Raw genomic sequence first — 21112 nt, forward strand, 5'->3', positions numbered from 1 at the left:
GGCTGAGCAAGCTGAGGCTCGGAAGAGGCAAGCTTGGTCATGGGCACCTGGCCAGTGGCTGGCTGGACCTGAATTCAGTCCCACGCCTGTCTGATTTTGGAGCTTTATGAAGTTGTTTCTATGATAACAGCTTACCTCTCTGTCAGGTGGCCCTAAGCTGCCTGGATGTGTACAGCAGGGACCTAGGGCTACCCTAGATGGCTTGACCCCAAGGAAGTCTGTGTGGGCTGGTAAGGGTTTTTGTGTTTGCAGAGCTGTGTTAAAATAATTGGCCAAATTTTTCCTTGAGCGAAGGGGACATTTCTTTTTACTTTGTGATCCTGCAGCTCTGCACACTGGTGTGGGTACTAAGGACTGAAAACCCTCTGCTAATGCTACTTTGTTAAAAGGGGGTCAAATATGGAATTTGGTAGTCTTTTTTTTTTTTTTTTTGAGTCGGAGTCTCTGTTGCCAGGCTGGAGTGCAGTGGCGGGATCTCAGCTCACTGCAGCGGCGGGATCTCAGCTCACTGCAGCCTCTGCCTCCCAAGTTCAAGCAATCCTCCTGCCTCAGCCTCCCGAGTAGCTGGGACTATAGGCATGTGCCACCACACCCAGCTAATTTTTGTATTTTTAGTAGAGATGGGGTTTTGCCATGTTAGCCAGGATGGTCTTGATCTCTCTCTCTCTTTTTTTTTTTTTTTTTAAGACAGAGTTTTGCTCTTGTCGCCTAAGCTGGAGTGCGATGGCACGATCTTGGCTCACTGCAACCTCCATCTCCTGGGCTCAAGTGATTCTCCTGTCTCAGCCTCCTGAGTAGCTGGGACTACAGGCACGCACCACCATGCCTGGGTAATTTTTTTGTATTTTTAGTAGAGACCAGGTTTTACCATGTTGGCCAGGCTGGTCTCGAACTCCTGACCTCAGGTGATCTGCCCGCCTCGGCCTCTCAAAGTGCTGGGATTACAGGCGTGAACCACCATGCCCGGCCCTTCTTCATCTCTTGACCTTGTGATCCTCCTACCTCGGCCTCCCCAAGTGCTGGGATTACAGGCGTGAGCTATCGCACCCAGCTGGAATTTGGTAGTCTTAAAAAGTTACATGTGGCTGGGCGTGGTGGCTCATACCTGTAATCCCAGCACTTTGGGAAGCCGAGGCAGGTGAATCATGAGGTCAAGAGATCAAGACCTTCCTGGCCAAATGGTGAAACCCCATCTCTACTAAAAATACAAAAATTAGCTGGGCGTGGTGGTGCATGCCTGTAGTCCCAGCTACTTGGAAGGCTGAGGCAGGAGGATCAATTGAACTGGGAGACAGAGGTCGCAGTGAGCTGAGATCGTGCCACTGCACTCCAGCCTGGCGACAGAGCAAGACTGTCTCAAAAAAAAAAAATAATAATAATTCCATGTGAAGTATATCCTTCCCCAGTAGGCAATTAACACCTGGGTTCTAGCCAATGGGTAATTTTCTCTCTGGTCTTAAAATGTCCTGGGGAGGCTGGGGTGTGAGCATTTTCCCAAGGTTTGAGCACTGTTTGCAGCTCCCCAACCAAGGAATGGTAAACAGCTATGTGTTGGTGCTTGCCCTGCACTTGTGGGAGGCCCTGGAGGCTTGGACTTGAGTTTGTTTTGTCAACTCTTTAAGACTCTGAGGTGAATAAATCAATGTGAGCAAAAAGTTGTATTAAAAGGCCCCTTCCCCGCCCCCCCAAAATATCCTAGCAATAAAGGGACGCAGTTGTTCTGTTTTTTTTTTTCCCCCCTGAAAGCAAGTCCTCCCTGTGTGCCTTTTTTTTTTTTTTTTTTTTTGAAGCGGAGTCTCGCTCTGTCACCCAGGCTGGAGTGCAGTGGTGCGATCTCAGCTCACTGCAGGCTCTGCCCCCGGGTTCACGCCATTCTCCTGCCTCAGCCTCCCAAGTAGCTGGGACTACAGGCGCCCGCCACCACGCCTGGCTGATTTTTGTATTTATGGTAGAGAGGGGGTTTCACCGTGTTAGCCAGGATGGTCTTGATCTCCTGACCTCGTGATCTGCCCACCTCAGCTTCCCAAAGTACTGGGATTACAGGCGTGAGCCACTGCGCCCAGCCCCCTGTGTGCCTTTTTGATACTCAGAGCTGTCCTGGGATATAATGACTATACTATGGATGACAAAATTTGGGAAACATCTGATTGGAGAAAGAATTTGTATGTCACTTTATGAGAAGCAGCTGGGAGATGTAGAAGTATGGGCATTTCAAGGACAGTTTCATGACTGAGGCCAGTGTCAACCTGAAAAATATGGAACACGTGATCTAGAGGCAAATAATGGTTATAAATGAAATGCCACCAAGAACTTAATCTAATTGAGAAGACAGAGTTACTATTTGTGAGACACAGAAGCTAGCAGTTTGTTGAGCCATGATTTTGATTCTTTGTCAGGGGGTCAAGAATGGAGAAAAAATCTAGAAGTCAGGGAAGGTATCAGGAGAAGGTAGGATTTGAGCTGGACCTTGAAGAACAAGAAACAGTATCCCTAAGTGGAAGGCAGATGGGAAGGTATTTCGGATCTCAGGAACAGCAGGAGTTAAAGCTTGAGATGGGATGGGGTAGGTGCTTGAGTGTGTGCTGGCTCCTGCAGCTGGTGACGGGTGGATGCCTGCTGGGAGCAGTGAGCTCCCAGGTGGCCAGATGGCCACTGGCTCTGATGAGGCAGCAGCCTTGGGGTTTGGTTTTCTGGATAGTAGGGAGCAGGGTAGGTCTTGAGTGGGTGCCACCTCAAGTGTTTGAGAAGGGGGCCCTGCGGAGTAATCTCTGTGGGTGGGGGCCTGGCCCAGACTGGCTTCCTGAGACTGGCTAGATAGCAGTTCTAGAGATGGAGAATGAAGAGAAGCCAGAGTTGAGTTGTGTTTAGGGAGTAAAGGGGGCCTCAGTGCTGGCTGGGAAGTTTGGATTTAACTCCCTGGGAGCCTGCAAATCATGTGGCCTGGAAAGCTAGAAAAGTGCCCATGATGGGGCCCTACCCCAGACCAATCAAGGGGGAGCCAGTAATTTTTAGAAGTGCCCCCAGTTAATTCTCATAGTCTGTGTGGGTTGAGAAGCTGAGCTGTGTGCTTGGAGGAGCCTCTGGGAGTGTCAGGGATTGGAAGGGGAAAATTGAAGCCAGAAGAAGCCTTTGAAGTAATGTGGTGTGGGGACTGGGTTCCTGAGCTATTGTAGAATGACTGTGGATTGCTGGTGGAATCAGGGCTGGAGAGGAACTGGCAGAAATGATCACCCTGGCTGAAATACGCCTCTAAGCTACCTTGGTAAATAAAGAAGGACAGCTTAGCAGAAAGTTTAAACAAGGGACGGGCAGAAGAGACTGTGATCCACCTATTTGGCAAGCCTCCTTTCAACCTGCATTTTAGCCACAGAGCAGGCACAGCAGGTTCTTATCTGTTCTCTCAAGCTTGCTAGCCAAGTTCCTCCCCACACCCTAAATTGTAATGACTGCAGCAGATGGTACATGTAAAATTTTAAATTACATTTCTTTAATTTTATTAAAGATAGTTGTAATGCGGAGTTACTAATTTAGATAGATTCACTTTATTAGTCAAAGTCTAGAAGTGGGATTTTACATGGTACAGTTAATGCATGTCACAGTGTCATTGTAATATATGGTATTTCAGTTAAAAAATGAGTTTATAGTCCACTTCATTTATTCTTTACTTAATGCTTATTGAGCACATATGTATTATGTGCTGTTGGCTGGGAACGCCTGAGTGAATAAAATTTAAGTTCCTCTTACATTTCAAAATAGTTTTTGGTCTGCAGATGGTGGCTCTTGCCTCAGTAACAAGTAATACTAGCTTTGGGAGATAGCTGGGGGAGGGAAGTTTAGAAAGTGGTGTCAGACACTAGAATGGAACCTGGGAACCAGAGAAGGCTTCGAGGAAATAGTATGTAAGTTGAGTCTTGAAGGAAAAGTGGGAGTTCTCAGGGACAGAGATGAGAGGATCCCTGGCCGAGGGAGCTGCATTATGTAGAGGCCTGAGCTGAGCAAGGAGGGCGCAGAGGAGGAAGAGCTGGACATGTGGCAGAGGCCCAGCTGCCTGCTGACCAGACTCTCCAGGCAGGACAGGCGAGCTTGGTGAGGTTTGACTCATGGGCTGTGGTTTTCACGTAGCCTTTTGGCGGTGAGTGGGCAGGACTGTGGGCCTTCCACCCCACCTCTAATCAGAGCATCTCTGTGCTGGTGAAAGTGGGGAGCTAAAAAGAGCCCACTTGAGAAGTGTTCCTCTGCTGTTGAAGAACAACCGAAGTTATCTGGAGCTGCAGTGAGCAAGCTGGCACCCTGAGGGTGGCTGGGAGGGAGAGATTGGAGGTTTCTTCCAGAGGACCTGAAGAGCCCTCACTTTTTTCTGTTTGCAGTGAGATGGATGTTCCCTCCTCTACTCCAGGCCAGTTTCCCAAGGCCTCTGGGTAATGTCTATGTGATTAAACAGTCTCTTGGGAATAGAACTCCTTTCAGTTAAGCAGCTCTGTTTTCCAGAAATCCCTGGATAATTTTATGACCATGTGGTAAAGGTAAGGGACCTTGCGTTAACTTGGGGTGAATGTCAGAGAGCTGCTGTGTGCTAGGCTCTGTGCTGGGCACCCAGGAAATAGTCCTTGCCCTTGACTCTGCCCAGTCTGGACTAGAAAAGTGGTCCTTAGGTGGATTGAGCTCACAGATGTGTTTTGTTTGTGCCTCTTTCTAAACATTGAAATTGGTTGCTCTGTCAGTTTCCTATGGCTGCTGTGACAAATTGCCACAAATGCAGTGGCTTAAAACAATGCAGTTGTATAGACGGGAAGTCCGACACAGGTCTTAATGGGCTGGGGTCATGGTGTAGTTAGAGCTGGTTCCTGCTGGAGGCTCTCGGGGGGGAACCCGTTTTCTCTGCCTTTCCAACTTCTTGAGGCCTTTTGTGTTCCTTGGCTCGTGCTCCTTCCATCTTTAAAGCCAGCTGCGGTTTTCCACTCTTTCCCACGTGGTTTCTCTCTGACCCTGACTCTTCTGCCTCCCACTTCCACTTTTAAGGATCCTTGTGATTACGTTGGGCATACTGAATAATCCAGGATACTATGTTTTAAAGTCAGCTGATTAGAAACTGAATTTTTTTTTTTTTTTCAGACGGAGCCTCTCTCTGTCTCCTAGGCTGGAGTGCAGTGATGCCTATCTTAGTGCACTGCAACCTCCGCCTCCCTGGTTCAAGGGATTCTCCTGCCTCAGCCTCCCGAGTAGCTGGGATTACAGGTGTGCGCGACCATGCCTGGCTAATTTTTGTATTTTTTAATAGAGATAGGGTTTCACCATGTTGGCCAGGCTGGTCTCAAACTCCTAACCTCAAGTGATCCGCCTGTGTCAGCCTCCCAAAGTGCTGGGATTACAGGCGTGAACCGCCATGCCCTGCCTAGAAACTTAAATTCTAACTGCTACCTTAATTCTCCTTTGCCACAAAACCTAACATATTCACAGGTTCTGAGGTTAAGATGTGGTTATCTTTGGGAGGCCACTATTTGTTGGTCATAGTTGCCAATATTAAAAACAGGAGATCTTACATAGCCTCCTAGTCTTGCAGCTTCATTGACAAATCAGAACACTTGGCAGCCTGGGGCCTGTACTGTTGCCTGGCAACAGTGGGTCAGAGCCAGTGTCGGCGCCATCTCTAGTTGGGGCTTGCGGGTGCCAGTTCTCCACAGACTTCCACCCTCCGCATGGTGCCTGCTTATTTCCCCTGGTTGTCTGGTCCCTGCTCTGGGGACACAGGGGCTTACACAGAGTCCAGTCAGGGCAGAATCCCCAACGCAGGGTGGCTGAGTTTGTCTGCCTTTCTGTTCATACCCTGCTACTTGCCCCCCTGCACCTCCCCCCTCACTTACTGCCTCTATACCCTTTCCCTGAAGCCTCTTCTGCCTCTGCCTGGCACACACTGTCCCTCCTCCTCTCTGTGCCCTTCTCTCTCTGACCCAGGGCTCTACATTCCGCAGCATCTCTGGTGCTATTTTAGGTGGGATTGTTTGTGCCATGATTCCTTGTCTCTTGTCCCCTCCTTTTCTGGCACCCAACACTAGTACATTCTGATGCCTTCCCTTTTATGTCCTGCATTGGTGTTTGTGAAAAGCAAGTCTTTATAATGTACCTTTAGAGCAATATCCATTAAAAACCAGGATCACACAACAAGCATGTAGTTGAACATCTGTGTGCCTTGCACTCTCCTAGACATTGGGAATGCCATGGGGACTCCTGCCCTACCTCTAGTTCTAGAAGAGGGATAGGGGAAACAAATGGATAGGCAATCACAGTGTCAGCTTCTTACTGCATCTGGAGAGGCAGGATCTTGCTTCCTTCAGCTCCCAAGCCTGGAGGTGAGCTCTCTTTGCACTGTGTGTTGGGTGGGGTTGTTTGTGGGGCTCTGTTAAAAGCGTTTCAGTGGAAGATCCCTGAGTTTGCAGACATCGCCTAGACCCCCAGCTTGTAGTTGAATTTTTTTTTTTTGAGAAGTGCAGTTGTGTAATCTCAGCTCACTGCAACCTCTGCCTCCCAGGTTCAAGCGATCCTCTTGCCTCAGCCTCCTGAGTAGCTGGGATTAGAGGTGCACGCCGCCACTCCTGGCTAATTTTTGTATTTTTAGTAGAGACAGGGTTTCACCATATTGGCCAGGCTGGTTTTGAACTGCTGACCTCAGGTGATCTGCCCACCTTGGCTTCCCAAAGTGCTGGGATTACAGGCATGAGCCACTGCACCCGGCCAGGTAGTTGAGTTTTGAGCAGGCAACTTGGAAGCTTGGATATCACACAGGTTGAGTATCCCTTGTCTGAACTGCTTGGGACTAGAAATCTTTTAGATAGTAGACTTTTTTGGATTTTGCAGTGTTTGCATATGCATAATGAGATATCTTGGGGATGGAACCCAAGTCTAAACGTGAAATTCATTTATGTTTTGTGTATACCTTACACCCATAGCTTGAAGATAATTTTATATAATATTTTAAATAAGTTTGTGTACAAAACAAAGATTTGACTGCATTTTGATTGTGACTCCGTTGCATGAAGTCAGGTGTGGAGTTTTCCACTTGTGGTATCATGTTGCTGCTCAAGAAGTTTCTGATTTTGGAACATTTTGGATTTTGGATTTTCACATGAGGGATACCTAATGTGAGAGAGACTAGGCCGCACAGCTCCCTGCACTGCTGCCTGGTGGTCTGAACTGGGGCTCTGATTGTTTTCTGAAGGGACTTTTGTGTGCCTTCTGTGAAGGGGCCTGCATTGAGTGAGTCTACACTGTTGGGCTCAGTGTGGAGCATACCTGGTTGAGCCACCAGAGTTTGACAGCTTAAGGGCAGCCTGTCATTTTATCTACAGAGTATATTAATGATAAAGATCTTTGGAAACTTACTTAAAAACAAAATGAAACATTTCATGATGGAGGATTTCAAACAGAAAAATAGAATAATTTAGTGAACTCCCATCACTTAGCTTCAACAGTTAATTCTAGGCTCCCCCTACCTCAGATGATTTTAAAGCAAATCCCAGTATTCACTTTATTGGCAAATGCTTCAATACATATCTCTAACAGATAATGGACTCTTTATAAACTTATTTTTAAGTGAAGACTGACCACCAGCCTTCCTAATTCTGATTTTCATATTTCTGTGTTTGAAGCTGATTTTTTAAAATTGTGGAATAATGATTATATTTACACAAAATCTTGATTGATTGACTGAGATAGGGTCTTGCTCTGGCCCCAGGCTGGAGTACAGTGGTGTGATCTCTGCTCACTGCAACCTCCGCCTCCTGGGCTCAAGCCATCCTCCCACCTCAGCCTCCTGAGCAGCTGGGGCTACAGGTGCGTGTCACCATCGCCGGCAAATTTTTTGTATTTTTTTTAGAGATGGGGTTTCACCATGTTGCCCTGCTCCAGACTGGTCTTGAACTCCTGAGTGCAAGAGATCTGCCTGCCTGCGTTGGCCTCCCAAAGTGCTGGGGTTATAGGCATGAGCCACCACACCCAGTCACCATGTTAAGGATTTAAAAGTGAACAATTCTGTGGCATGTGGTACATTTATAGTGTTGTGCCACTATCTAGTTTCAGAACTTTTTCATCACTCCAAAAGAAAATCCATACTCATTAGGTAGTTGCTCCTCAATTTCCCCAGCCCCTGGTATCCATTAACCTACTTTCTGTCTCTATGGGGTTTGCCTATTCTGGACATTTCATATAAATGCAGTTATACAATATCTGGCTTTTTGTATTGGCTTCCTTCACCTAGTATGTTTTCCAAGTTCATCCATGTTGTAGCATGGATCCAAACTTGATTCCTTTTTATGACCAAATAATATTCCATTGTATGGATATACCACAATTTATTTATTTAGTGGTGGACACTTGGGTTGTTACCACATTTGGCTATTGTAAATAGTTGCTTTTTTTTTTTTTTTTTTTTTTGATACAGGGTCTCACTCTGTCACCCAGGCTGGAGTGCAGTGGTGTGACCATGGCTCACTGCAGCCTTGACTTCCTGGGCTCAAGGGATCTTCCCACCTCAGCCTCCTGAGTAGCTGGGGCTACAGGCCTGGCTAATTGTTGTATTTTTTGTAGAGACAGTGTTTCAGTGTTGCCCAGGCTGGTCTCGAACTTCTAGGTTCAGGTGATCCCCCTGCCTCAGCCTCCCACAGTGCTGGGATTATAGGTGTGAGCCACTGTGCCTGGCCAATAGTTGCCATTTTAATTTAACTTGTCATTGCTTAATTTGAAATATGGTGATGTGCTGCCTGGATCAAAAAGAAAATGTCACATGTGAGAGGGCAAGACAGTGATCTGCTCTTGACTCTATTTATTGCAATAAACACATTTTGAAAGAACTTATAACAGTCGTGGTGGCTCATACATGTAATACCAGCACTTTGGGAGACTGAGGCAGGATCACTTGAGGTCAGGAGTTTGAGACCAGCTTGGCCAACATGGTGAAAACCCTGTCTCTACTGAAAATACAAAATTAGCCAGGTGTGGTGGTGCACACCTGTGGTCCCAGCTACTCAGGAGGCTGAGGCAGGAGAATCACTTGAACCCAGGAGGCGGAGGTAGCAGTGAGCCATGATCATGCCACCGTACTCCAGCCTGGGCGACAGAGCAAGAATCTGTCTAAAAAGAAAGAGAGAGAGAGAGAAAGAGAAAGAAAGAAAAAAAAGAAGGGAGGGAGGGAGGGAAGGAAAGGAAGGAAAGGAAAAAGGAAAGGAAAGGAAGGAAGGAAGGAGAACTTATAACTGAAGTATAGTAAATGTAACAGAGCTCACGCCTGTAATCCCAGCACTTTGGGAGGCCAAGGCCAGTGGATTACTTGAGGTCAGGAGTTCCAGACCAGCCTAGCCAACATGGTGAAACCTGTCTCTACTAAAAATACAAAAATTAGCCAGGCGTGGTGATGCACGCTTGTAATCTCAGCTACTCGGGAGGCTGAGGCAGGAGAATCCCTCGAACCCAGGAGGCAGAGGTTGCAGTGAGCTAAGATCGCACCACTGCACTCCATCCTGGGGGACAGAGCGAGACTCTGTCTCAAAAAAAACAAAAACAAAAACAGAAAACTGTACTATATATAATGTTAGTACGTAAGGGACTTAGAGGCCTCTTCTGATTGTTTCTGGTGACCATTAGTCCTGCTTAACAGACTGGTAGTCTGATGGGCAAACCCCACCCTTCTTAGTCTTGAGAGGGCACTGCTCTAGGTTTGAGGATGAGTAGTGGCCTTTCTGAGCACTGGAATGGAGGTGGGTGATCAACAGCCTCTGGGACTTTTCCCCACTCCTGAGTTACAGGGACAGACTTCTGTTTTCATGAGAGTCATTGACAAAGGAGCTTGTTTTCCTGGATACCAAGTCAGTGTCTTTGTTTATGTACCTCAGCGACATAGGCAAAGAGTCTGTGCCTTTGTCTTACGTTTGCATTGTCCTGACGGCGTGGTTGTCCGTGTGGAAAGTGAAGTGGATTTGGTGGTGTGTTTCATGTGCAGGGCATTGGTTTCAGCTAAGAGTTTGTTTCCAGCTAGGAGTTAGAGGGCAGCCTCTAATGAGTGGCCAAGTGCTGACTGGTGGGCACCCTTCTCAAGGGCTACTTCTGTGGAACTGTGCTTTGAGAGATGCAGTAAGAAGTGGCCTGTGTCACATCTTTGGTGGATGTGGTCACAGCGTTGGGGTGCATACTCCGCTGCATCATGCTGTATGTCTTCTTTTGGAGCGTGTGAGGGAGGCATTTATCTCAGGTCCCAGGACAAGGAGAATCTTCTGTAGTGAATCTGGTTTGTTTTTTATCTTGTGGAGAGTGTGAATTCTCTGGCCACTAAGAAGCTCAGTTCAGAGCCATCATTTCCTAGCTGTAATGTGACCTGCACTTTGGGTTCTAACCTGGCCTTCTGGCTCAACTCCTCCACCCCCTATTTCCTTATTGCTTGAGTTTCTTCATTTACTTTATTTATTTATTTATTTATTTTCTTGTGTTCTCTGGATTTCTTTAACCCAGTGAGTCTCAACTTTGACTGTACCTTAATCAGCATCCTCTGGGGAGAGTTTTTTGTTTTTTTTTTTTTAAAGTGCCAGTGCTTGGCCCCCATCCCTTATGTTTGATAGATTGGATTGATTTTTTTTGAGACAAAGAGTCTTGCTCTGTTGCCCAGCTGGAGTGTGGTGGCTCACTCATAGCTCACTGTAGCCTCCAGCTCCTGGGCTCAAACAGTCTTCCCTCCTCAGCCTCCTGAGTAGTTGGGATTACAGGCATATTCAACCACATGTGGCTAATTATTTATTTATTTGTAGAGACAGAGTCTCATTTTGTTGCCCAGGCTGATCTTGAACTCCTAGCTTTAAGCAATCCTTCTGTCTCGGCCCCCCAAAGTGTTGGTATTACAGACATGAGTCACCAAACCCAATCCCTCCTGTTTTTTATTTTTTATTTATTTTATTTTTTTTGAGACGGAGTCTTGGTCTGTTACCCAGGCTGGAGTGCAGGGGCGCGATCTCAGCTCACTGCAAGCTCTGCCTCCCGGGTTCATACCATTCTCCTGCCTCAGCCTCCCGAGTAGCTGGGACTACAGGTGCCCGCCACCACGCCCGGCTAATTTTTTGTATTTTTAGTAGAGATGGGGTTTCACCGTGTTAGCCAGGATGGTCACGATCTCCTGACCTCGTGATTTGCCCACCTCGGCCTCCCAAAGTGCTGGGATTACAGGCATGAGCCACCGCGCCTGGCCCCAATCCCTCCTGTTGTAATTGTTCTGGGATGGGGCCTGAGCAAAAATGTTTCCAAAATTCTCCAAAAGCTGGGCGTGATGGCTTGCACTCATTATCCCAGCTACTCAGGAGGCTGAGAGGGGAGAATTGCTTGAGACCAGAAGTTTGAGGCCAGTCTGGGCAACATAGCAGGACCCTGTCTCAAAAAAAAAAAAAAAAAAAAAAAAGAAGTTCCTTAAAAATTTGGATGTGTGGCCAGGTTTGAGAACTGCTGCTTTAGGCCATTTCATGTCTTTTTAGCATCAAGGCAGGGATAAGTAATCAAAAAGGATGGAGTCTGGGAGGATAGAGGGACCAAAGGCCAGTGGTATGAGCTCAGAGAAGCCTCGTAAAGGGGATTATATAGCGTCCAGTGGTTTTCGGCTGGTGGCACCCCGTGGGAAAGCTCTGAGGGGCTCCTCTCCTTGTCTAGAACCACAGGAGAGAGACTCAGCTCCTGGAGCTGAGTGACTTAAAATTTAGCTGTGAAGTCCATGGGCCTGTCTCATGGTGGCACAGCTTTGTAACAGGGTCTTCTGGGCCTTTCAGGACCCAAGTCCCACACTTGGAGCCTGATTTGTGCTTAATACCATTTGCTGTATAATGTGATTGCAGAGAAGACTTGACAAATAAAGAGAACATTTAAAACATGGTCTTTGCAACTAATCTGGTCCTTCCTGTGCTTTAAAAAAGAAAAAAAATTCCCAGTGTCCCTGCTTTAAAGAGAAACAAGAAATTACAAAAGAAAACACAGACTTTCTTGATTTAAAAGAATATTGGTAGAAGAAAATAGCAAGTCGCACAAGAAATTACTATGTAATCTGACTGCAAAGTGTTGGGTAGATTTTAACATTTGAAGAAAAATGTTTCTTTAAGCAAATGAAACCCTAATTTCTCCCTTCCCCCTCCAAAAAACCCCCTAGATTTTCATTTAGCTATTTTGTCTTTGAACAAAAATCTTGCTTTTCCCCCCTTCTTTGCCTTTGCCCTCTGGTAATCAGTAGTTTCCAAAGACTGTGTAAAAGTCAGGTCTACCAAAACAGAATATATGCCACATGGTGTTTGCAGGCTGTGTTTCTTTTTTGTGCTAGGTCCCATGGAGATTGTTTGGAATGCCTGTTTTAATGGTCATCAGAGAAAATTCGGAAAGTATGCCTAAGTAGGATGGACCAAACTAGCACTTGACCTATAGCCTTAGGACCTATACGTCAAGTCCTAGTTCGGTCTGTAATCAATGTTAATATTTTGATTTATTTTCCCTCTTTTTTTTTTTTTTTTGACACGGGGTCTCGCTGTCACCCAGGCTGGAATGCAATGGTGCCATCTTGGCTCACTGCAACTGCCGCCTCCCGGGTTCAAGTGATTCTCCTGCCTCCACCTCCCGAGTAGCTGGGACTACAGGCATGTGCCACCATGCCTGGCTAATGTTTTGTATTTTTAGTAGAGACAGGGTTTTGCATGTTGACCAGGCTGGTCTCGAATTCTTGACTTCAGGTGATCCACCCGCCTTGGCCTCCCAAAGTGCTGGGATTACAGGTGTGAGCCACCACACCCAGCCCGGTTTATTTTCTCTAGGTAAATTGTGTTTGTTTAGTCCTCAGGGGTCTTTATGACCTCTGTAGCCATCATGGGATGGCTCAGAGCTTTCCCTTGACTGGCTATACTGGGAAGAGGTCAGCTGCCCCCTGTGATTTGTTTTCTATTCAAGGAAGCTTTTGGTCCCAGTCTCCCATGTTCCAGGTGGTAGGTGTCCCGCAGCCCGTCAGAGGTTTGGGAGGCCAGGAGGGAGCTGTCTAGTAGGGGAGAGGCTTTGCTGGACTTATAGGGCGTGTTAACCAGTTAGATGTGGGTGAGGGAAGAGGAATAAGCACTGACTCAGGTGGCTGCTGGTGCTGGTGCTGATGCTGATGCTGAGACAGTGTGGAGGAGAAAATTGGTCTGGTAAGGAAGATGATTTCAGTGCTGGACAATGGGACCAAAAACCGCTAGCCCTGTGTGCACTTCAGAGGCTTCCAGAATGGGGCAGAAACACTTACTGCTCTCTGGGCTTCAGTCTCCCCATCTATGATATAAATGAGAGAGTGGGACTAAGTGGTCGCCAGGTCCTTCCCAATGCCAACGTGCTTTGATTCTGTCTTTTAAGACTCTGCCTTCCTGGGTGAGAGTCGCATTCCTGTCAGCAGCTATCTGGTTGTTTCTAAGCATATTCTTCTCCGTTTGGTGACGTTGGGTTGGGTTGGGTTGACAATGGGAAATTGGCAGTGGGTGTCAGCATATTCTTTCCACACAGTTTATTGCCTCTCTTTTCAGGAGTTTTCAGAAGGGAAAACAGGCCAATTCCTCAGGAAATGTGTTTGCCTGAGATTCAGCAGCTAACTGTGATTTAACCTAGAGAGCTAGTCCAGGCCGTGGGTCTAGCCAGTGTCTAGTAATTTCCTTCTGGGGGCCCTTGGCATCGATGCTGCGTGTGGACAGCGCAGTTTGTGAGACCCTGTGAGCAGGGTTCCCACACAGGGAAAGGTCTCTGGTTCCCTGCCCACTGGTGTTAGGCCCACCTGACTGGTCACAGAGCCAACCCCAGCCTTCCCACAAGAGTGCAGCCACAGGGGTGAGACCGCTGTGTCAATGAGTCTAGCCGACGGCCCACCACGTGTGTGGCCCATACACATTGGAAGTCTATGTGTGTGCCACATCATATTACCAACTGGTGGATATTTAAGAAATCCATTTGATAGAAATAAAAGGGTACTGTGAAGGAATCTTTTTTCCATTTGGAAGAAAAAATCAGTTTATAATTTGGAATGGGGAAACAAATGTTATCTGCCTTCAAAGAAAAAAATTCATTATATAACATAGCGGCTGCTGAATCAAGTCTTGGAAATTTGTGATTTTTTGAAAACCGCCCTATAAGGCTTATGGAAATACAATTTGGAATCCATTAGCTTCAGGTGTTTCTCCTTTTGGTGATAGGGAAACATGGTTTTGCTGCTGTTTTTGTCAAATGTGAGAGTCGTAGGTTATTGATCTGGCATCTTTTGAGTGTTGGGTCTTTTTTTTTTTTTTGAGATGGAGTCTCATTCTGTCACCCAGGCTGGAGTGCAGTGGCATGATCTCGGCTCACTGCAAGCTCCACCTCCCGGGTTCACACCATTCTCCTGCCTCAGCCTCCTGAGTAGCTGGCACTACAGGCGCCCGTCACCACGCCTGGCTAACTTTTTGTATTTTTAGTAGAGACGGGGTTTCACCGTGTTAGCCAGGATGGTCTCAATCTCCTGACCTTGTGATCTGCCCGCCTCGGCCTCCCAAAGTGCTGGGTTTACAGGCATGAGCCACAGCGCCCGGCCGAGTATTGGGTCTTTAGGGGTCAAAACTTTTGATCTTTGCTTGCAGTTTTTGTTTTTTTCTCTTTTACACTCTCCCTGTTCCCTGATTAAATGAAGGCCAGGCTTGCCTAGTTCCAGGGAAAAGGCCAAGGGTGCCTAGAGCAAGGTGGATGGGACTTTGTTCGCAGATGGGCCTTGAGAGAGCGACCCCTCGCTCCTAAATGCCCGGAGGAAGGGATGGACTTCTTTATCTTTACCATGGGTATTCCGCCTTACTGCTTTGGCCTGTGGCGTTTCTTCACTTGCTTTTCCTCATTTTGCTTGGAATGTGCTTTGCCTGTTGCATACCCACCTCGTCTGCCCCCTTGCACACTCCATGGCTGGCCTAAAAGCCCAGTCTGCTGTCCTGTGCCCTTTAGACTTCCACTGTAGGATTATGTTTCCACACTCCCTGTGGACTGTGCCACTGGAGTTCTCTGCAGACAGGGACTGTGTCAGGTTGACCTCCATCCTTCAGCACCAGCCCAGTGCCTGGCAGGTAGCAGGAAAGCAGAAGCTGAGGAAGGACTTGCTGCACAAGTGGATGCCAGGAGCTCTGGTTCTTCCCTTCTTGAATCTGCTACCTTATGATGGGAGGGACACAGGGCTGTGCTGGATTTGTGCACGATGCTTTGGACAGCCCATGGGAGAGGGCCAGGAGGAAGGAAACCCAGACTGAGTGGATAGCAGGCTGGATGGGGGCATTGACAGTGGGGGAAGCATTACAGGCCATATAGCCTTCCAAGTGTGAAGCTGGAGGGGCCTGGAAGAGAGTCACAGAAAGGAAGGGACAGACGCGGGAGGGTGCAGGGTCCCTGCCCTCCAGCTTCACAGGTCTTGGTAATGGGCTCTTACACGGTTGGTGGCGGAAGGACACAGGTGGACCTGGGCTGGTGGTCACTCCTGGGCTGCTCTTGGCCCTGGCATCTGAGACCTGTTGGCCAAAGGCTTTGATGTGGCTCTGGTATTTTTCTTTTTTTTGAGAATGGAACTTTTTTTTTTTTTTTTTTAATGAAATGCTCTTTTGAATAGGCAATACAGTCACGTTTCTAAAATGAAAATATATTAAAATATATTTTAAGAAACTTTGCCCCTCACTCCTGATCTCATCTCTGTCCTCCCTCCTCCCTGGTAACCACCTGTAGCAGTTTGAATACCCTTCTAGTTTTTCTTAATGCAAGTACAGCAAACACAAATTGTGTATTATTATTTCTCCCTTTTCAGTAAATGAAAGATAGCATTCTGTGTGTACTGTTCTTCACCTTGTGCTTTTTTTAACTTATTGTAGAGATTTTTCCGTATCAGTGCATGGAGAATGGTTGTCATTCTCTTTCAGCTGTGTTGTACTGTGAAGTTGTCCCTGTTTGAATGCTCACCCCTGAGGAAAGGCACCTGGCTGTTTCCAGCTTGTTTCATGACATGCTGGCGACAGTTGTCTCACATGCACATCGTTTCCCACATTGCAGTGGTCCTGCAGGGTGGCATCCCGCAGGCACATTGCTGAGTCAAAGAGGAAACACAGTTGTAATTTTGACAGATTTTGCCCAGTTGCCCTCTACAGGGCTTGTTCCATGTTGCACTCCCACTGGCGGTGTTGATGCCTGATTCCCCACTGACTCGTCAACACAAGGTGTAGTCAAATGCTTGGAGTTCTGCCAGCCTGACGCTTGTAAATAATATCTCAGTATAGTTTTAATTTGTATTTTTCTGAAGAGGAGCTGATCATGTTGTCATATGTTTAAGGACCATTTATAGTTTTCTGTGGACAGTTCTTCGATTTTTCTCTTGGGTTATTGGTTTTTTCTCAATTTCTGAAGGTGTTTTTTATATTTTTGGAAGGTTAGTTCATTGTCTTATGAGTTATAATTTTTTTTCAGGCTAGGAATTATTCTGATCTAGGCAGAGTCTAAATAATTCTATTCCTCCCCTTCCCTCTGCCCCATCTCCTTATGTTTGAAGATTTGGACAGTGGCTTTGGGACAGAACCACACCTTTGGCTTCCTTCCAGGATTTAAGTTAATTGGCCTTAGACACATTTTCGGTATGAACTTATGATAGCGTGGATGTGTTTGAGGTGTATCAGGATGGGCTACATGATGTGAGAACAGCCAACCCTCTCACCTCAGTGGCCTAACAGCAGAGGCTCATTTCTTTTTCATGCTGCATGTCCAGTGTATGTAGTCAGGAGACTTCACTCGTAGTCACTCATGAACCTAGGATGATGGTGGCACAAGCCTTTTGTTTTGTCTTATTTTGTTTTGTTAACAGTTTTATTGGCTGGGAGTGGTGGCTCACACCTGTAATCCCAGGACTTTGGGAGGCCAAGGTGGGTGTATCACTTGAGGTCAGGAGTTCGAGACCAGCCTGGCCAACGTGGTGAAACCCATCTCTACTAAAAATACAAAAATCAGCCAGGCGTGGTGGCGCATCCCTGTAGTCCCAGCTACTTGGGAGGCTGAGGCAGGAGAATTGCTTGAACCCAGGAGGCAGAGGTTGCAATGAGCTGAGATTGTGCCACTGCACTCCAGCCTGAGCAACAGAGCAAGACTCCATCTAAAAAAAAAACAGGCCAGGTGCAGTGGCTCATGCCTGCAATCCCAGCACTTTGGGAGGCCGAGGCGGGCGGACCACCTGAGGTCGGGAGTTCAAGACCAGCCTGACCAACATGGAGAAACCCTGTCTCTACTAAAAATACAAAATTAGCTGGGTGTAGTGGCACATGCCTGTAATCCCAGCTACTTAGGAGGCTGAGGCAGGAGAATCGCTTGGACCCAGGAGGCGGAGGTTGCCGTGAGCCGAGATCACACCACTGCACTCCAGCCTGGGCAACAGGAGCGTTAAAACTCCATCTCAAAAACAAAACAAAACAAAACAAAAACAGTTTTATTGATACATAATTTATTTGCCATGCAATAAAGTTCACCATCAGCATAATCTTACTTTAGAACATTGTATTACCCCCAAAAGCAACCCTGTACCCATTAAGCAGTCATTTCCCCTCCCATTCTCTCCAGCCCCTGGCAACTATCAGTCTGCTTTCTGTCTCTGTGGATTTGCCTGTTCTGGACATTCCACATAAATGGAGTCATACAGTATGTGGGCTTTTGTGTTTGGCTTCTTACATTCAGTGTAATGTTGTCGAGGTTCATCCATATGGTAGAATGGGCCAGAACTTCCTTTTTAAGGCTGAATAATATTCCATTGTGTGGATAGATCACATGTTGTTGATCTGTTCATCAATTGGACAAAGTTGTTTCCAGTCTTTGGCAGTCGTGAGTAACACAGCTGTGAACATGGTACATGAGTCCCTGTGTAGACATGCTTTCCTGTCTCTGGATAGATAAGGAGGCTCCATCCTGACATAGGCACCCACTGTCACCACCGCAGGGAATGTGGCACCTGCCTTTTACTGTTCAGCAGAGAGTGACACACATCATTTCTATCTCATCTCATTGCAGTGCCATGGCTGACTTCAGAGGAGGTGGGAAAATGCACTTCTGTCATAGGCCTAGAAGTGGGTGAACTGGAAATACTTGGTGACTAGGATCAGTACTATAGAAGAGAAGAGAAGTGGACATCCCTGGGGCCCATGAGAGTGGTTTTGTTTGGACAAGTCATTCCGGAAAGCGTTCACTAGTAAGGAGGGAGTTCTAGGATAGAAATTACGTGGGTTGGCCTTGAAAGCTGGTTGGTGGAAAAACCTCACATCTTCCAAGGAGCGTCTTAGATGGGTATGATGATATTGGAACAGAAAAGGGCAACCACATAGAAGTAATATAAGTAGAATGGAGGTTTAGGATTGAGCACTTCTGAGTTTCACAGGAGGCATTGTGGCCGAGAGCTTCATCCCAGTTCTGTGACTTGCTGTATGTTACCCTCTCTCTTGTGTAATGCCTGCCTTGCAAAAGTGCAGCAAGATCAGTGCCATGAAACCCCTGGGTCAGTGCCTGGCACATGGTAGGCACTCAGTAAATTATAGCTGTCACCTTGGTGCACTTGACCAGCAGCAGCTGAGTCTGCAGTCACTGAGTCACCAGACCTGGCCTTCCTGAGGCCTTGGGCTTATGTTTTCCTTGTGAGGCATAAATATGCTGAAGAACATCCCTGTTTTCTTGGCCTGGTCCTCCCTGTGGTGGCTGAAGGAAAGAGGGGGGCTGGAGTGAGAAGGGGGGTTAGGGGCATGGATGTTGCCAGTGTATATTTGGAGGGCAAGTAAACAGTTCTTCCTTGGCCTCTCGGCACAAGTTTCTAAAGTAGAGCAATTTCTGAGTTTAGGAGCAGCTGGGCAGATCTGCACACGCACCCAGTTGTCAGTGCTGGAAACGCGCCCCTTTATTATTATTTTTCTAAACAAAGCAGGACAATGGCAGTGTAAACATTGTTTGAACAAAAAGCATTTGGCCAATGGAGATAAAACCAAAAGGAAAATAACAACTTTGATTTCCTTTTGGTTTTTGTGTTTTGACATTTGGTAGCATACTTCTAATCTTTTAGGAATTATAAAAATTATATGGTATGCAAACTCCAGTTTGTTTATGCTGTTAAATTTAGTGCGAAGTAAACTAAAAAATTTCCCTCCTGTTGGGATGTCAACTTGCTCCCATTTTTGTTTTTCTTTGAGAGGCATGGTCAAAGGACCAGTGGGACCTGAAGAGGGCCCGTCAAAAGCATGTGAGGCATGTGGGGAAACCTGTAGTGAAGCAGAAAGTGCAGCCTTATTTCCTACAGCTCTCTCATGTTCCTTATCTTGCTGATTCTCGCAGGCTGCCATTTCCATTTTACAAATGAGGAAACTAAACTGAGATTCAGTGAGGTGACTAAAAGGTGCTGGGTAGAGCAGTGATCTTTTCATTCTGCCAGGTAGTTATTTTAAAACTTACCAATATTCATAGGCCATGTTTTATGTTCAGTGAGGGCATTTGTGGTTTGGTAAGGGTGTAGAGAGGATCAGAGAGCTTGGAGGAAGGGAGAGAGAAAGGGGGGAGTGTGTGAGCAGGTGGGGCTGGACTCGGTGCCCTGTAGAGTCATTCATTCTTGCAGCAGATGTGTGCCAGGCACTGTGCCAGGCCCAGCATGCAGCAGCAAGGAGACAGTCGGGGTCTCTGTCCCTTGAGAGCCTGCAGTCCAGAGGTCGTGGGAGGAAGGAAGGAGGGTGGAGGGAAAGCCGGAAGCCCAGGCGAGCTCCAAGGCCTCTGGCTCAGTCAGCTGGGCAGCAGGTGGTGGATCCTGGGCAGAGCATCCCTGGAGGGAAGGAGAAGGGGGCAGGTGTGGAGTTGGGGATGATGGGTTCGGTTTTGTCCTGAAACTGGAGGGGAAGGTGGCATGGTGCAGAGGTGTGTACCAGTGACCAAGAAGGTCCAGTGGCCAGGCATGGTGGCTCACACTTACAATCTCAGCACTTTGGGATGCCGAGACAGGAGGATTGCTTGAGCCCAGGAGTTCGAGACCAGCCTGGCCAACATAGGGAGACCCCATCTCTACAAAAAATAATAAGCTGGGCTTGATGGTGCACACCTGTACTTAGGATACTGAGGTAAGAGAATCACTTGTGCCTGGGAGGTCCAGGCTGTAATCAGCTATGATTGTGCTACTGTACTCCATCTTGGGTGACAGACCCTTTCTCAGGGAAAAAAAAAAAAAAAAAAAGAACGTCTAGGAAGTTACATGTGGTCTCACACAAAGGTGTCTGAACTATTTGTTGGTGGTCATTAGAAGGTGAAGACGCTTCCCAAGCATGCACTGCTCTGCATGGGGCAGAAAGGCATGATCTCTTCATTCTCTGCTTCCCTGGCACTGGATGGTTCTCTTGTGTCCCTGCCCTGCTCTTGGCCCTTTCTTGGACTTGGCCGATGGCTACTTGCCTCCTCCTTAATTGCATTCTTGTCCCCATCTTCCTCTGCTCTCTCTCTCTCTCTCCCTTACTCCTCTCACATGCTCCTCTGAGATGAACATGTTGGCCACAGTGCCCCTCCTGTGCCCTGGTCCTGGGCACCAGCTCCACTAGGCCATTTTCATTCTCCTCCAGGCCTGTCCTGCCAGCACCTCCAGCCATGTTTGTTTGAAATAAAAGTAAGTATGCTGCCTCCTGCCTTCGTCTGGAACCTCTCCACCTTCCCTTTCTGTTAAGGGTGACTCCGTCCTCCTGGCTATTCCACCCCTTCTACCCCACCCACACTGACATTTGGTCATCAGGGTTCATATTTCCACTCTGTTTATGTCCATCACCTTCCTTTCCCATTCCCCCGCAGCTGGATTCAGGCTCTGGACTCTGCTCATTGTGTTGTGTGGCTTCTCAGTCGTCTTTCTGTCTTCCTCCTTCCGCCTCTGCCGTAATCCTTTCTCCCACTGCTGCTTGATCAAGATTCAGAAATACCATCCTGAAGACGTGAGTTCCCTGCTCCAAACAAAAATAAAAAATCAACCTTAGTAGCTTTGCCTTCCCCAGTATTTCCCAAAATAATTTTAAGTGGCATACAGTTGAATGTTCTTAGTTTTAATCTTTGTCTTAGA

At 47.2% G+C, this 21112-nt stretch overlaps 1 protein-coding gene across 17 annotated transcripts in view; it reads left to right on the plus strand.

Annotated features, from left to right (window-relative positions):
* The window catches only part of EPN2 (epsin 2), a 97067-nt gene that overhangs the window by 7760 nt on the left and 68195 nt on the right, over nt 1–21112 (plus strand). For 2 of the 17 annotated variants that reach the window (XM_034942265.3, XM_055101201.2), the window contains exon 2: nt 20851–20987. The exons of 14 other annotated variants lie outside the window; for them this stretch is intronic. The gene's annotated coding sequence lies outside the window, so the exon portion shown is untranslated. Of the gene's footprint in view, nt 1–4367; nt 4524–20850; nt 20988–21112 lie in introns of all 17 variants that reach the window. One more of the 17 variants, XM_055101203.2, reaches the window with a different exon arrangement.

The sequence above is a fragment of the Pan paniscus genome, chromosome 19 (assembly GCF_029289425.2).
Source record: "Pan paniscus chromosome 19, NHGRI_mPanPan1-v2.0_pri, whole genome shotgun sequence".
NCBI classification, from domain to species: Eukaryota; Metazoa; Chordata; class Mammalia; order Primates; family Hominidae; genus Pan; species Pan paniscus.